The sequence below is a fragment of the Solanum verrucosum genome, unplaced genomic scaffold, assembly GCF_900185275.1.
Source record: "Solanum verrucosum unplaced genomic scaffold, falcon-dt-bn FXZP01001111.1, whole genome shotgun sequence".
In the NCBI taxonomy this organism is placed as follows: domain Eukaryota; kingdom Viridiplantae; phylum Streptophyta; class Magnoliopsida; order Solanales; family Solanaceae; genus Solanum; species Solanum verrucosum.
The window spans coordinates 290,081-304,195 of record NW_026019640.1 but is presented as its reverse complement, the minus strand read 5'-3'; the positions used below and the strand labels follow the sequence as shown (position 1 = coordinate 304,195).

General features: G+C 34.5%; 1 pseudogene; it reads right to left on the bottom strand.

Annotated features, from left to right (window-relative positions):
• Window positions 1-7,246: 7,246 nt before the first annotated feature.
• Window positions 7,247-12,298, bottom strand: LOC125824995 (EIN3-binding F-box protein 1-like; annotated as a pseudogene).
• Between the last annotated feature and the right edge of the window lie 1,817 nt (window positions 12,299-14,115).

The following is a 14,115-nucleotide window of genomic DNA, read 5'->3' as shown; positions in this document are numbered from 1 at the left end:
CATCTATAATAATTTTTTCAAGAAAATTAGTGAAATATAACTAACTTTGACCATCAAAACAATAAATTTAAATTAGTCATAGAAATAAAAAAAGTCATAAAATAGATGCGAGGACCGAAGATGATCAAATATACCCCTATTGATTAAATTAAAATTAATTCTTTTACTCCTGTTAGAGGAAGGGGTATATGTGAGCCAATTGTATAACAATATGGTATATATGAGACACTTTCATAACAATGTGTATATCAGTTCTAAATAGCAAAGTTGATAGGTCTTTCCCTTATCTAATTATGAACCATGTGGTAAAAAAAATTCATTTGTCAGAAGGATTGAGGAGTTTTGACCTAACCTTATTTTCATTAGCTACCGCTAATGGCCTCTCCGGCCGAATTTTTGACCAAAGTAAGCCATTATTAAAATCAATTCACCAAAATAATATATTTTTTTGAAATTTTACAAAACTAGTATAAACGTAGTTCTCAGTAACGTTTTAGGTTATATTTTATTAAAAAAAATTCAATAACAAAAAGACAAAAATTTGACATAGTAAACAAACATAAAACGTTATTGTCAGTAACGTTTTATAATTCGTTACTCTGAGGCACGTTTTACAGCTAAAACGTAACTCACGGTAACGTTTCTATGAAATATATCATTTTCTCTTTTCTTCTCTTTTTCATTCATAGATACTAATACTTTTGCAAGAAAAGGAAGAGTGAGGTGGGCTTTCCTATAATCTTAATTAATTCCTTTTTTTAATTGTTTTGCTTAGTTATTATATTTTTTTCCTCAAAATCCACCTCAGTGGTGGGGGTTAGGCAGACCCCTACCTGTTCATTCCATCAGCAAAAGAGAGTTACAAGGAATGGAAGATAGTCCTTCCTCTATTGGGGTTAATAAGGATGAAAATTTCATCCTTGTACAAAAAGTGCCCTATACATAGACTATAAGTTTGGATGTAGCTTACTTATTACATCAATTTAATTCAATAGTTTCTTTATTGATAGTCTAATAATTAATAATCATAAAAAACCGAATGATCTAATATTTGGAAGGATGATATCTTAGGCTAGAAGAAGATCTCTCATATAATTTATTTACAAATTTTGAAATTGAAATGATACAAGACAAGCTCCAATTTGTGCAAAGTCTTCCTCACTTTTTTTTCCCTTTTGTTTTAAAAAAATATTGTCTATGTAGAAAAGAGAAAGAAAAGAGAAAATCATATATATTTCAAGTGAAGGTATGTACAAAATATATCTATCTATTTTAATAGTGGAAATTTGAATAATGAATGAGGCATGTACAAGATTGAGTTTCAATTTTCAGCCATTCCAGAGAAACGTTACTGTGAGTCACGTTTTAGCTGTAAAACATGCTTCACAGTAACTAATTATAAAACATTACTGACAATAACGTTTTATGTTTGTTTACTCTGTCAGATTTTTGTCTTTTTGTTATTGAATATTTTTGAATAAAATATAACATAAAACGTTACTGCGAACTACGTTTATACCAGTTTTGTAAAATTTCAAAAAAAATGTATTATTTTGGTGAATTGATTTTAATAATGGCTTACTTTGTAAAAAATTCCTCTCCGGCCATTGGACAATCATCACCTACAATGATTGATCAACCCCTTTTAGCCGCACAACCCAAAATACCCTCCCATACCAACCCTCACACGAGTTCTAACCTTGACTATTCAAGAATTCTTAAACCTAATAGTTGAATAACATGTATGTGTGCTCTAAAATAGATTCGCCTACAAGTGCAATTAAAGTTGTTTCACTGTTACATGGTGAACCACACTTAAAATGGTCGAAATTTGAAGTTGCCAAGATGAACATAATTGAAAATTTGCAACATGCTATTGTTGAATTTTTTTCATATGGATGGCCTGATATGGAGGAGCTACAATATGCGATTCCTACATAATGTAACAACACAGGAGATTTTCAGATTGGTTATTTTAGAAATAAACATATTCTAATTAGGCTATCGTACGTTGAAGGAAGATTTCATTAACATGACATCAAAGGCTGCCTTTTAATTAAGGCTAAAAATGGCGCATCTTATCAAATGAGGCCACCGATATATGATCCAAGTTTACTGTGGAGGAGGAGACTACTATGGCTATGACCGGAATTTCATTTCCTAATTTGTTACCAACCTATTTTGTCAATGAGTCGCTATTTTCATTAGCATCTGACGTAGGAACTCCTATACATCTAGACAAGGTCACAATTAATAAAACTAGACCTAGTTGTGCTAAAGTTAAAGTTCTAGTTGACTTAATGGCTAATCTATAGGATTATGGGAAAATGGATATTGAAGATGAATCTTCAGGAGCTACAAGGACTATCAAAAATTCATTGGTGGCCTCCTAAAGTTGGCACTACTTAGACACTTCAATTGGGTGGTGTTCAATTTAGACACCTCATGTAGGGTCTCACTATATTATTTTGACTCTTTTTTTTACAATAGACAAAAAACTGAAGAAGAGTGTAATACACTCGTTGGTGACGTGACAAAGAACCAATTAAATGATTACATGTGTTATTTTAAGTTAAAAATTATTATAAAATCTATTAAGTAAATACAATAAAAATATTATTCTAAAAAATCAATTGCCCCCCTCTCCCCACATGGTAGTTGTCTTCTCCACTACACCTAATAGTTTTCTTTATTTTTTTCTTAATCTACTTTTTAAAATTGTTTCAAATTTTTTTCTTTCTATTTTGGTTTTGTTTTGAGAGAAAAAGAGACGAGGAGGAGGGAGGTAGAGAAAGAAAGAAAAAAACATATAAAATATGAGTGTTGATATTCATTTTTTCAGGTGTAAAAGCGGGATGGTACCTTACCCTCCTTTTCCATCGTAAATCATTTTTTTTAATATACTCAAAATCTCTTTTGTGCTTTTTTAAAAAAATAATATTTTTTTATATATATTTTTTTCTTTCTTTTTAGTGTTGTTTTTTGGGAAGAAAAGAGGGAGAGAAAGAAAGAAAGAATGAATATGAAATATAGGTGTTAGAGCCGTCTAAGCTAGGCCTGTTGGGCCGGCCTGACATAACCCGTGATTTGATAGGGTTGGGCTAAGATTTTTGAAGCCCATTTAAGAAAAAAACTTTTTAGCTCGACCTAAATAAACATGCTGATTTGTGGGGCTTGAGAAATATGTGTAGGGCCGGCTCGTGGGCCAAATAAAAATTAATTAAAAAATGAAAATAAAATAGAGTATTAAAAATAACAAGAGTTCATAATCGAAATCTATTTAAAGTTTTAAATATTAAAATTCAAATACAAATTATGTTTATAAAATATGTACGACATTAAATAAAATTAAAATTCCCAAATTTTTTTAAGGAATCACTACGTAGGTCGTAGCCTATGGAATATTGTCATATTTTTTGTGTTTTATTATGATCATTAGAAAACAATTAGATTAATATTTCTATTTAGCTATTTATAATTTTAGTTGAAATCAAACTTAATAAATATTATAAAGATAATTTTCTTTGTGGATTTGATTAAGAAGTAGTAACATTAACACCATGTAATATTGTCTTGTCGATATTTATGATAATATTTTAAAATTATAATTTGATTTTAAAAAAATTATAAAAAATATACTTTTAAAAAACTGGGCTGGCTCGGCATAGCCTGCTGCCCACATACTTGTGGGTTGGGCTGACTGATTTCTAGCCCACAAAAAAATGGGCTAGCCCATTAAATTTCAAAGCCTGTATGGGTTAGCCTGAATTGGGCGGGCCAACCCATATTGACAACTCTAATAGGTGTTGGTATCCATTTTTCTGGCAAAAAAGGTGAATGAAGGTGATGGTAGATTTTAAAAAATAATACAATGAAGAAGCAATAAAACGACTTGAAAACGAATTTGCATAAAAAATTTGACCTCCATCGAAGGAGTTTAAGCTTGAAAAACTGGTGGGAGGTGGTGGCTTGAAAAATGGAGAAGAAGAAGAAAAAATTCAAATTTTTTTTGGTTAAATTAAGCCTTTCACACGCTATTGTTGAGTGTATCATACTCACTTTGACATGTCAGCAAAAAGTGTCAAATTGACACAATGACACCCTACATGAAGTGTCTAAAATGAACATTACCCAATTGAAGTATCTAAGTGAAACTTGGTGCCAACTTTAGGGGGCTACCGATAGATTTGACTAGGTTAATATTTAATATGATCATGTATCCAAATATTGCAAAGAGTGTAAACTTCAAGGTCATACTATGTATGAATATAGGGTGATACACCCTGAATTAGCAAAGGTGAATGAAGAACAAGAATGATTCAATAATGCATAGGGGAGCTACTGATAGTAGCAATAATGGGAGCGAGAAAACTAGTATAGTGCACCTAGAAAACATGGTCAAGCTAAAGAGACAAACCATAAGCAAATTCAACCTACTTAGTCTTTCCCTAGGAGGCTTACAAGTGGAAAGATTGTTGAAAACATTCGACGGATTGGAATGAAATGATAAACAAAATAGCCAAGACGATGATCAATCAACAAAGTGCACAATTGCATAAATATTGGTTCTCAAAATCAATATTCAACTCTACCAGAGAAATATGTAAAGGAAAATGAAATACTGATAATATCAGTAATATAGTAGCAGTAAAGCAGAGTGTTTCTCAGATATTTCAGCCAAGGGTGTAAAGAAGGTTAAACAGACTAATAAAAGCAATCAACACATTGTAGACATAGGCAATGAACGTACAATCATTGAAGCTACAAAGATGATCACATGCAATGAGAACAGTATAGTGGAAACATATACAAGAGGATGGGTGGAGAAATCTTTTCCTAGCAATAATCCAGTTGACAATAAGCAGGATCATAAGGGAGAGCAGAGAGACCAACCTCACAATTCATACACTGGTTGACACACTACAAATAGAGATAATGCAAGTTAAAGAAAATAGAGCATGACAAACAAGTGATGGACAATGTAGACATTACAGAGGGAGAACCAGTGTTGTCAAAAGAGAAAAACGCAAAAAAATGCTAAAGCCCTAATGGAACTTAAAGCGCAGTAAAAGTACGGGCTTCACTAAATAAAACGCACTATGATAGACACATAAATAGTAAATATACAGTGCTTATAATGAAGATAGGTTCATCAAAACATATGTTGCTTATATATTCTACTTCTAATCACTAAAATAATATTCTTCCATATCATCTTCCTCAATAGGGTGATTCTCATTTGTATCACTAGATTTATAGCCTTCAATCTCTTCTTCCCTTGACTCATTTGAATCAACCTCATCTTTTATGACAACACGTGGAGCTTGGGAGCTTGAGTCATTAGTTGTAATAACTTCTGACTGCCTCTTTTGTTGCCTTATGTATGTCAACCTATCCTCATTGTCTGACGCTCTTGAAACATCACCCCATGTTAAGTTGTCATCACCAAACACCAATTAATCTTTTGCTTCCATATTAATAGAGCTGTTAAAAAGGGCCGGCCCAAGCCTCGCGGGCCATGAAATTTGAAGGGCTAGGGAGGGTCGGCCTTTCATTTGGTAGGGCCTGAAAATGTTCAACCCAACCTGACCTTAGAAGGGCCGAGGGCTGGGGCGGGATATCCCTTTGTTTTTCTTTCTTTTCAAACATATAATTCTATAACATCAAGAAAATGAGAAGATTTTCAAATCAAATATGGCAAATAATGATGTTGTTTCAATAACACTAACAAAAATCTAGTGTAATTTGCATGTATCTCGCATACCAGATACACGAGTTAGATAAGACAGTGATAAGCAATATGAGAGGGAGGCGAGGGCGCGAGATTTGTATATGTATCTTAGATACATGCGAATCTACTTGGATAAAGTGTATCTAGAAAAAATTAACCTAATTTTGAGTCCATATATTCCGAGATACATGTATCTAGGTACGAAGATTTATAATATTACAACATAACCTGTATTCAAATAATTAGATTATATACTAGTGAGATTACTGTAAATTACTCTTAAATAAAAGTTTTAGCCCATGGGCTAAGCCCATTTTGACGGCTTTACATATTAATGTCCATCTTCCCAACCAACCACTCAGTACTATGATCAATGTTATCCAATGAGATAGGATCAATGACACTCCACAAGTTATTGTTACGATCTGATTTCGAAAACCAAGTTTCAAAATCTTTTAGTAACTTGTCTATTTATTAATTTTTAGAAAAAATAATTAATTTAGGAGTAATAGGGAGTCGCCACTTAATTTTAAGAAAATTAAGAAACTGTTTTAAAAAAGGAATTTTTGAAAGAAAACCTTTAAAATAAACAGAGTCTGGTAAGGGTTTAAACAATTCTCCAAGGAAGGTGTAAAACCCCGTATCCGAAAAAGGGAAATGAAACAAGTTTTGGGAAGTTGCAGGTGCTACCACGGAGGCCAACCACGACCCGTGGGTAGGACCACAGACCGTAGTGTGGCCGTGGACTGGCCACCCTGCCAAATCTGTAAAGGCTTAGGACCACGGCCAGACCTATGGACCATAGGTCAGACCATGGTCCATGGTTCATTGGCCCAAAAATTAGCTTCTGACCACCATCGGCGGCCGTGCAGGACGGACCGTCGGTCAATCCACGGTCCGTCAATTGGTGGCCGTAGGTTGAGAGCTGGCAGTTATTTTAAGGGGTAGTTGGTATTTTCTTAATTATTTTATTCCTATACTACGTTGTTTTGCCTATGTCTAAAGACCCTTATATAAGCATTTTACCCCCAAATTTCCCAATTGAAATCATTCTCTTCAAACTTACCAAAAAGGAATTCCCAAGATAATTCTCTCTCTAGAACTTGAAGAAAAAGAAGGATTCATCTAGGGTTTCAAGTCAAGGTCTCAATATCTCCATTGAAGATAAGCGTTTGTACGTGAGGTATGATAGTTTTCATCCATGGATTCCTTCCATCCATGTAGTTTCCAAATTCTCCTATTTTCAAAGTAGAATTCCCCAAGTTAGCTAGGTTGTAGGTTGCGTGGCTCCGTTGTGATGTGATGGGTGGCGCTTGAGTCGACTATCCAAGGGTTGGTGGCGGTAAAAAATCCAGCAGTATAGTTGGTTTTGGCTTCAAAGTAATTGTGAGACTTTGAGCGGCATACATTAGCGGTGTGGCCAACCCTATTACAGAGTTGACATCAAATAATAAAGTTTGGACGTGAGTTGGACTATCACTGTGGTGGAGTGTTTGTATGTGAATTATGGCGCCATTATTGAGAATTGTTGTTCTGCCTGCGAGTGTTGTGATTATTGGTGTTGGATTTAGCGGCAACGACAATTATGGGGCTTGACAGTTTCTTAACATCCTCGTGACGAATAAAGAGCTCATGGTCTAGCAATTTTTCAAACAATTTCTCATAGGAGGTAGCTGTATCACGTACACGTACTGCAACAGAGATTTCTCAAAACTCAGGGCCTAGACCATTGAGTATTTTGACATTGATTTTAGGGTTGGATGTAGGAGAACCAACAGTGGCTAACTTATCATAAAGAGACTGAATAGTGTGAATATATTTGGTGAAAGAGAAAGAGTCCTTAGTTTCACGGGCAAGTTGATCATGCAAACTAAAGACTTGGGTTTGGGATCAGTTTATGTAAGTGGTATGCGGAGCATCCCAAGCTGATTTAGCTGAGTTGGCGGTAACAACAGTGGAGGCTATAGTGGGTTCGTTAGAAGCCATGAAGGCATCCTGGATGAGCTGGTCCTGACGGAACCAAGTTAATAAAGCAAGATTAGATGATATGTTTGTGCCAACGGTGATCGTGCGAGTGGGTCCATCGAGATGACCAAAGAGGTTAGAACCATACATAAGCATGGAGAAATGGGCTTTTCATGTAGTGAAGTTGTGGCCACTACTGAGTTTGATGTGTAATTGGGGATGCAGGATTAAATTGTATAATGATAGCGGTACTTGTTGTGTTGTCAGCATTAACAACTTTGGGATTGTTATTGCCGTTGTGATGGGTCATTGTTGCTGATCTTTCTAAGTAGCATGAGAGACACACAAAAGAAAAAAATGATCATTCTCGTTAGAGCTTATAGAGCCCTGATACCATATAAACACTAAGTAAGTGCTGAAATAAGATACTTTATTAATGAACATAAAAGATTTTTAAATAGAATTACATAGAGAATACGAAGACTCTTAAACAAACACTAATAACGTAATATAAATAAACAAAGATCACTGGACTAATAAATGTAGTATCCTAACTAAAGTGAACTAACAGTAGCTAACATGGATGAGTAGTTTAGTGCCAATACCTACGAGAAAGGAACAGTACCACAACAAATAGTTTACACTATACGACGATCAAAGAGGACTAAGAAAAGAGTGAGCACCATCAAACATTGATATGAATTGGATCTTCTGTTTCTTGAGGAAGGTAAAAATGTTGAGGAAAATGTATGCAAACCATTAAAGAAGGTTGAGAACTTGTGGAAGACTTAAATGTAGTGCATAAATTTAAAAACCTATCAGATGAAACTAAACTTGAAATGTTAGTGCAAATAGAGGAATTTTTATTGAAACAGCAAATGAATTAGAGTCTGAGTTCAGTTTTTAAAGTGTGAGTTATTTTACTATGTTGGTGGATTCATAGAAAGTTGTCTTTACCTATAACATGCTTTCTCACAGGGAATGCATTCAAAATATGAGGAGTTCATGTAAAGCGTCATCAATTGTATAAAATATAAATGTGAAACTTTAAATGATTGGTACATGCTAAAAATGGTAAGGTACAAAAAAAGATATAGATATGCTCCTATTTATTTACTCAGAAAGATCCTTGAGCAATTTTCACTTAATTGTTTCCTCAAATGTGATTAGAATATTCAATGAAATGTTGTTACATATATGATTGAAACAAAATAAATAGAGTTCAATGAACTTAACTCTCAGCTAGAGAGAAGAGTAGAGGCGAAAACATTAGTGTGTGCGCGCGAACTCTGTTGGCAATAAGAACATTTTAAATAGGAATTCTCCTCTTTTCCTCTTAAACCACACAACCTCGCATGGTATGTGGCTGTCACTTGGGTACTTATTTGGAAAAGACAAAATGAATATGATGAATGTTGAAGTAGAGAAGCCAACTTAGCATTTTATCTTTATTCCTCAATAATGAGAAACAATGATACCAATTAAATCTTATGCTAATTTAGAAAATGCAAATTAACACATGTATGCTTGAAAAGCAAAAAAATGTTGAAAAACTATGTATTTCCTTGTAGCGGAAGCTGAATAGTCTAGATAATACCCAAATACAAGACAACACTTGGTTAGGAAAGTATATAAAAACCTTGATTTATCTCTACAAGTGCATCAACAGTTATAAAGTTGATGTTGGGACAGCGCTGTATGTTCAAACCTTGAAGGTTCTGAACTAAATCGAGCAAGAAGGGTAAGTTATTGTCTGACACCAAAGGGCAACCAGATAGTGAGAGGATCAACAAATGAAGCTGTATAGCACTAAACAAAGTTTTAATCCCAGAATTGGTGATTCCATACTTGGAAACATCGAGTGCATTAAGCATCCAACAAGAGTTCCAAATTTCTACTAAGGTTGCATCAGTAATATGTCTGTAGCCATCTACGAGCAGAAACTTCAAAGATCTCCCATTCAACTTAACTATGGCTGAAACTGATATGTCTGTAATATTGACACACCCGCTTAGATTCACCACCACCAAATTAGTTGCACAATTCTTAACAAGAGGGAAGAGCCCCTCGTCAGTTATACAAATAAGCCTACTCAGCTCTATCTGAGTCAGTTTGTGACACAATCTACCTATTACAACAATGGTAGCATTACCTATTCTAAGACAGTTATGAATACTCAATGACACCACTGAGTTACAACAAGGAGCCTTCGAAGGAACTGCATTGATTGAGTCATTCACACCCAAGAACTTCACTAAGGAAATAGTCTTCAATTTCTTACCACAGTTCAAAAGTATACCAAAAAATCTAGCTTGGGTAATCAAGTGGCATTCCTCTAACTGAAGGTTATGAAGTGATACTAAAGCTTTGACATAAGCAACCAATCCATTATCTAACAGAACGATACTTTTTCGGACACAAAACAACTTCAAATTTGGGCAAGCTTTATAGGTAACGTGAAGACCCAAATCATTGACTCCATTTCAAGCACTTATTGAAAAGGCCTTCAGCTTATGCATACATTGACCAATGCCGATGACCCAAAAATCCCTCACTATTACTCTTCGTAGTTCACCAATAGCTAGACTTGTCAGTGCATTTCTATGTTGTGAAATAATTTTTAGAGAAATGCCGCTAATGTGTAGTGCATGGAGCTCTACTTCTGTTAAAATATGACCAGCTGAATAAAAGAGATCTTCAATTCCTCGATCCCCAATGAGTGGACAATTTTTCAATACGACGAGCTTCAGGTTCGGACAATATTGACCCATAACTTTGGGAGACTTATTCCCAATCTTTGAACAAGAACCTATGGTCAAGAAGGTCAGGTGAGTACAGTTCTTTGCAATGTCCAACAAAGAATTGTCGGTAATTTTTGGGCACTGGAAAAGATAAAGCTTCTTTAACAGATGACACCCATGAGCAATCTCAGATAAGCCTTCATCACCAACTAAAGACACATTCGACAAGGAAAGATCTGTCAGAGTAGGGCAACATCAAGCTATAGCCTTGAGACCACCATCACTCACACCATGACATAGATTGTCTCCCCGAATAGATAGCTTTTCCAAACCTCCATAATTTGCAGCTCCAACGACAATAGTAGCAAGTTTGACATCTGTGGCCTCCCTACTAACAAGGGACCTGACAAGATATCCCTCACCTTCTATACCATTAGATTCTGCAGTCTTATCCTTGCGGATGCTGCTTAAAAGTGTAAGCCAGCGCTTGGAAACACAAGCACATACACTTCTCTCTTTTCCATTGGGAAGACGTTTGAATACCTCAAAGAGGCATTCATCAAGAAAGATTTCAATGGAAGGATGATTCCTTTGCTCAAAATTTTCGAAAGTGGTAGTGACACAAATCCTCTACTTAGGAGGAAAATTTACATTCCTATTTTCCCCACGTGATAAAAGCAGAGATGATTGTCTTGAACTTGGATATGAAGCTGCGAAGAAAGCACCATTTTCTAAAAATCAGAAGATATAAAACATCAGACAAAGATCTTAATAGAAACTTATATAGATGATATACCCATTGTGTTTTATTATCACCCTCCTATATAAACTATCATTTGAAAGAGGGAGAAAAAAATAAGATAAAGACATAAGTTGTGTTTAGTACGAAGGAAAACATTTTCTGGAAAGTGATTTCAAATTTTTCATGTTCGGTTGACTTAAATGTTTTCCAAATAAATTTAATTTCCTCAAAATTATGGAAAATGACTTACCTCCAAAAATAATAAGGAAAACATTTTTCAAAAACTCTTTTTCAATCTCACACCTCAACTTCCCACCCTAAATCAAATCCCGATGATCGATTCCTGATACTTATTTGGAATCCGGCTCATGATTCTTAATTCAGGACTAAACTTACGACTTTGATTGGAGACCCAACTCTCGATTTTCGAATTAGCTTGGGGTCGATTCTCGATTTGGGTGTCAAAAATCCTAGGTAAGCATTCCAGATCGAATTTTGGGTTGGGTGTTTGGGTAGTGATTTCAGTCGGGTGTTAGAATATGGTTTTTGGTCAAGAGCCAAGGTCAGATCCCAAGTAATGTGCCAGATTGGTATTATGAATCGGTCTTTGAGGTCGGGTATCAAGGGCAGATTCCGATTCAGAAACTAGGTTCTAAATCGGGTCCCGAATAGGTGTTGGAGTCAGGTCATGGTTTAAAATTTATATACCAGTACAAAAATTGGGTCTCAATTTGGGTCTTGGGTTATAGTGTAGGAGTGGGCTCCAAGGCTAGGTCATGATTCAGAATTTGAGCCTAATTCAGGAGCTGGTGTTGAATATCAAATTAGTCGTCGAGGTTTGGTATCTGGGTCGTATTCCAATTCAAAAGACGGGTCCCAAGTCAGTTGTCGAGGTAGTATTTTGATTCAAAAGTTTGTTTCTATGTTTGCTGTCAGGGTTTGGTCCAAATTTGGAAGTTAGGATTTTGGTCAAGAGTTGTTGTATAGTCCCGATTAATAAATATTCACATATATAATATCTTACCATAAAATATTTATTGTAAACATAACTTAATGCACGTTACAATTTGAAACAAGATGATTTATAGAGAGATGTTATAGAAACATACCTGAAGACATTTTTACAGTACCTCCTTGTTCTAACCTTATGTTATCACAACTGTCAGCGGCCGAAAAGTTTCTAGAGAATTATATGATAACCCTAGTGAGTGGAGTGGGATGAACCAATTTATAGAAGCTGTGATTTAATCTTGATCGTCCATCAAATAACTAATCTAACATATGAGATTTGTTTTTCATTAGATATTAGTTACCAAAATTACATTAAATGGGTCAAAGATAAAATAAACAAATTCAAACATTTATTATAAACAAGCAATAATTATCCTAACATTCAATTTCTATCTCAATATAGGTTCGGTTACTGACTTAAAATATTATTTTTATAATATTATTTAATGTTATTATAACTTAACATTTAATATTTTAAATTTTCATTTATTTATTAAAAGTAAAGCTTAATTTTTTTTGTTTTCTCTTCAAATTTTATGTCGTACATACTGATAAATATAATTATTAATAAATATTTCATTTATGATAGGATTAAATTTATATATTTTTTAAAAATACAATGAACTTATAGTATTGTTAAATACTTTTAAAAGGTGTCAAAAATGTAAATTTTATTCTTCCATCTCAATTGTAAGAAATGACTTTCAAAATCCGATAGTTAATTAATTTAATTTTATATGCATGCACTTTATATATATATATATAATATATATATATATATATATATATATATATATATATAGAGAGAGAGAGAGAGAGAGAGAGAGAGAAATAGAGTAAATTATATATTTAATAAGTTTTGAAAAGGCTAAAGGTGCCAAATTGGTTGAAAGAATTGAAAGGAATGCTGGAAAATAAGTTCAAAGTTGAACTTCCACTTCAATAGTCAGAAGAAGCGCAGGATGACACCAGTCTGATTGATTGTTTTGAAGTGAAGGGTTTTTCCTACTAATGAGTACAGATATGCGGCCTTAGTATTGTATTAGAAAAAGAATTAGCAGGGGTATGCGAAGTCTTCAATGAATACGGGGAATTGGCCAAGTATTACTTCACTTCCTATTATTCAAGCTATTCCTTAGCGATTGTTCATCTTCCACTACATGAGGCCTCCAGAAAGAAGGCGTTCTTTTGCATTGCACTTATTCATGTCTTGGTTCACCATCGTTCTGAATAAGTCAAATACTTGATCGAGAAAGCACCGCCCAAAGATGCTCATTGAGTGGTCCCCGGTGGACAAAATCATCTCAAAGCTGAAGTGAAGAAAAAGGCCAAGTTATTGCAAAATGCGAAATTTCGTTCTATAAGGTAGGGCTTTAGTTTTTAACTAGAAGCTCAACATATAGTTGATCAATAGGTTAATCCCAAATGTGTTGATCGACAGGTTAATCCCCGAAATGAGTTTATCGATAGGTTAACTGTAATGACCCTAAAGGTCATTTTTGGAAATTTTCATAAAATGACCGTTTTACCCCTCCCGATAGTTGCCCCGAGTCCTAATTGTTGTATTTTCGTAGTTGGTTTGGAGAAAAAAATTGATGAAAAGTTGAGTTTTTGGAAAGTTGAGTTTTTAAGAGTTAAAGTTTGGTTAAAAGTGCTATTTCGAGTCATTTGGAGTTTCGAGACTCGAATCGGATTTCTGTCGATTCCAGCAGTTTTAGAATGTCGAAACGGGTCTATGAGAATTTACGGAGTCGAATTTGGAGTTAAAACGAAGATTTGAGGTCCTAAGTTGCTAAAATTGTGAAATTTTGATCAAGAGTTGACTTTGGTCAACAAATGAGGTTCCGGTGCTCGAAATGGAATTTCGAGGGTACCGTTGGATTCAGGGGGTGATTCTAAGTCTAGAATGAGTCTTGGTTGAATTT